Source organism: Lycium ferocissimum, chromosome 4 (genome assembly GCF_029784015.1).
Source record: "Lycium ferocissimum isolate CSIRO_LF1 chromosome 4, AGI_CSIRO_Lferr_CH_V1, whole genome shotgun sequence".
Taxonomy (NCBI): domain Eukaryota; kingdom Viridiplantae; phylum Streptophyta; class Magnoliopsida; order Solanales; family Solanaceae; genus Lycium; species Lycium ferocissimum.
The window spans coordinates 65266222-65270698 of record NC_081345.1 but is presented as its reverse complement, the minus strand read 5'-3'; positions in this window follow the sequence as shown (position 1 = coordinate 65270698).

Below are 4477 nucleotides of genomic sequence, written 5' to 3'. Positions count from 1 at the left end.
AAATATTTTATTTTTTTCTGAAAAGTGGCTCGACCAAACTGCCTTTGTCCAACTAGATCTCAAAAATTACACCAAAATAAATCGTGTAAATAAGGCAAACAAACACAATTTTATGACCGTTTGAATTTCAAACATTTATAGCTAGTTTTTTTTCTTCTTGTTGTAGTATAGTTTTTTGTCTTGTTAACTATGATATCGATAGATACAACTACTGATATGGTTGCTCGAAATCTAATTTAAAAAGGAAAGATTACATCACATAACAAGATTTTATAAATTTATGGGTGATCTGGGAAAAAAGCGTTGTGCACATCCCATTCCCTTTGTGTAAAACCCCCTTCTCCTTCAGCGTCTCCCTCGTGGCTTTTTCTTTCTCCACTACAAATTCTTTGGATGCATACAAAGGTATAGCTTCACTAGCCTTGAAAAATCGATCCCTAACTCGCTTTCTAGAATCAACTCTTGCATCCCTCAATTCGTATCGAATGTGCTTATCATATATGGACATCACAATTCATAGAATCAGAGATGCAAATCGAGATATAGGGGTAAACTCATATGAGAGAAAGGAAAATATACTGAGGAAAATACACTGAAAGGAAAACTAAACGAGATGACGTACCTTCGTGCTCTCCTTCTAGGTTCTTCTTCTTCTCTTTCTTTTTTCAGATATATGTTTTTAATAGGATTCTCAAACACCCAATATATTTTGAAGCCAATATTTCGATGGATTCTAGATCTGAAAATTTAGTTTGTGTTCTTCAAGCACGTCAATTCTGATTTGAGGTTTTTAATTCAATCTCACACAATCCTTCTTTAAATTGTATGCAATTTTATATGTAAATTATGTAAGTTGTATGATATTGGATGAAGCATGACAGGCAAATGACTAACCATATGTTTGAAGAATACAATTTTGATACAATTTTTATTTTATACATATTTTATCATAATTTATACATACCACATGTTTAAAAATACAATTTTAATACAGATTTTTTTACGCACTTTATCGCAGTTTATACATACTTTATCAGATACTATTATACAATTTATTTGTTATTTTATCAGAGTCAAAATAAACATACAATCTATACATATTTTACAAATGAAAATTACATATATTTTTCAAAAATCTAGCATGAACTTTAGACAAAATTTGTACAGTTATATACATATTTCATACAAAAACTTTACACAAAATCGTGAGCGAGATTCGAAGCGTGGTTTTTAATATGTTTTGAAATAAACTAGGGGAAGTATAGAAGTACCCATCATCAAAGAGTAAAAAACATGGGACCAGCTTAATTTTCACCATGTATTTGAGAATTTTTAACCTAAATAATACATTGTTTGAAACAATTAACAAGAATAATATAATATTTTTAAAATTTACAGAAATAGAATAAACGTAACTTTGAGTAACGTTTTTGGTAATATTTTATTAAAATATTTTAACGGAAAAAGTTAGTGTAGACGGAATAATGAAATATAAAACGTAATTATGAGTAACATTTTACAAGTATTTCGTTACAAGAAGTTACGATTCTCTGATTTTATTAATTACTCTCCGCCAAAGTACAACTTGTGGGTCCAAGTTGATTTTCACTTCTCTCACACCTTTTTCGTGCTTGTTTCCTTACTTCTCTCTCTCCGCCCTCTCTCTCTCTCTCTTCTATTTCTCCCAAACAAACTACACCAGAAATAGGATACAATGTGCACAATTAAAGTGCAAGACTAAATTTTTACAATTTGAAAAATTGCACAATGAGAATAATTTGCACAAAAGATCCATTACCCCCCAAAAAATGAGAAATCTCGTATACTAACTACAATGTATATTATAGTTTCTCTACACAATTTTCTAAGGTAAAAAGTAAAATTGAAGACCATTCAATTTAAATAAACATAAGTAAAATTCACTAACTTTAATTTTGCTTTGTTATGGAACTTGATTAATGTAACTGATCTGAGCTGCTCTTTTTATGCCTTTTTGTTCCTTGTGGTTGAAGTGCATCATTGTCCTTACATATTTCGAAAAAGTATGCAAAAATATTTGTTTATCATAATATAATTATTACAACGCAATTTTAAATATCATCTTTGATTGCACAAGTATTATATATGCACTGTGTGTGTGTGTAAGATATTTTAAATATTATGCATTAATAGGTATTTCAAATACATGTTTGTTTAAAGATATAAATTTGTAACTAATATCACAGAAAAGAATCAGGAACCTCCAAATAAGTAGTATTGTAACCTTAATTAATTAACACAATTTCAATTATAAAATTGAGTTTTTCTACCAAACTTAAGTGAATATTTATGAAACTCATGTTTTTCAATAGTTTTAAAATAACATATAGATATGAGTTTAGAGTATACTTCTATAATATATATTTATAAATGAGTAGAAACAAAGCTAGTAAAATATAAAGCTGTTCCTCATAAAAGAGAATTCTAGTAACAAAAATGTAATAGCACAACTAAGGGGGGAAATGGAAAAATAAAGAGAAAAGTGATAAAAAAAAAAGAAAAAAAAAAAGAGAAGTTGTAAAGTTAGTCGGAAGCAAAAAAAAAACACATTTGGAAAGCTGAAATAAAAAGCCATAACAAAAAAAGCTCAATTTAATTATTTTAATGAAATTCCACAACATGAAAAAAAAAAAGTTCGTTATTTTACATATATTTATTTAAAATCGAATAGTCTTTAATCTAATCTTTTACTTTAGGATATTGTATAGAGAAACTATACTATATACTGTATTCAGTATATGAGATTGTTTTAAAAGAAAACGAGTGAGAGACTTTTGTGGAACTTAAATCTCCACTTTAATTGTGCAAATTTCTTTGGTTGTGCATCATTTTAGGTGTAGTTTGTTAGAAAGAAACAAAAGAGAGAGATAAAGAGGAGAAAAAAGTAAGAAAAGAAGCACATAAAAAAGGTGTGAGAGAAATGAAAATTATCTTGGACCCACTAGTTATATTTCAGCAGAGAGTAATTAACGTAAATTAGAGAGTCGTAACTCCCAGTAACGAAATACTCGTAAAACGTTACTTTATATTTTCATTATTTCGTCTGCCCTAACTTTTTCCGTTAAAATATTTTAATAAATTCTTAACTACAACGTTACTCACACCAAGTTTATCTATTTTTGTAAATTTTAAAAATATTGTGTTATTCTTATTAATGTTTTAAATAATGTATTATTTAGGTCAAAAATCCTGTATTTGACCAATATTTTGAGAAAATGGAGTAAAAACATGGGAACTTGGAACTTTATGACCAGATTTGTTTGATCTTGATTGGGGTTTTGGGAGGGGGGGGGGGGGCATCGTTGAATGACCACTTGTCAACAATTCATGTGATTGTTGGAATATTAGACTTTTTCCTCAAAGGACCCGTCTCTTTATTCCTTAATAAATCTTAATTTTAGTTGGTCTAAATGATTTTTCTAATTGTTACTCATTGTTTAACTAACATGCTGGTTTAGATAGGCATCTTGATTGTGCCCCAAGAAAATCAACATATCTTTATCGCAAAATTGAAAAATTAAGTGAAAAAATAAAAAGTACATGAAAATAAAGGAGAAAACAGGCTTATTGGGGAGACTTGACCTAAAGAAGCTATTTATAATTTCATACATGAAATGTTCAATAGAATATTGGACGTGCATAGTATTCATGAAATCTATATATATTATAAAGGTAGACATAGACAAGGTGATGTAACACCTCTCTATGGTCACCATTTCTATTTATCTTTTTCACATTTTTTTGAATTTTCCCTACCTTTTTTGTTATTTTGTCTTTCATTTTGTTTATTTATTTGCCCATTAAATTAAAATAAATTATTAGTATTAAAAACTTTACATGAGTTACAAATTGACTGTTAACTATAATTAGAATAACTATGATATATACCAATAAAGCCTTATAAATTTAGAGGAAACAAATAAGACTCAAACACATAAAAAATTTCTAACCGAAATCATAAGAAAGGTTGCGTTATTAATCATCAATTAAAGGAAAAGCTCAAAAAGTCATTTGGTCTTCGCTAGGAAATTAAATCCCAAGTAGCATGAATTTTAGCAGAAACAAATCCTTCCCATTAATCTGGAAAATTGAAAGACTCCACTTAATAATAGAATTTGAAATGATTCCACCATTAAACATTGAATACCTCTCTATATAAATACCCAACACTATCTTTCAGCTTGCTTTTGTATGTTTAAGTGGATTTCATGATTTTTTATTTTCAGCTAAATGCGTATTACGTACAGATTTTCTATTTCTTCCATTAGAACAAACAGTTATCTTCTATTTCTTTAGGTGCAAGATATGGATATATTCATGTCGGCTTCTTTTTAATTCAGTAGTTCACAAAGCGTGTTCTACGATAACACCCTTTAGACATTTGATCAAATGATGAGGCTTTAAATGCAAGTGCAGTGTAAGAAATTGCTGGTCCAAA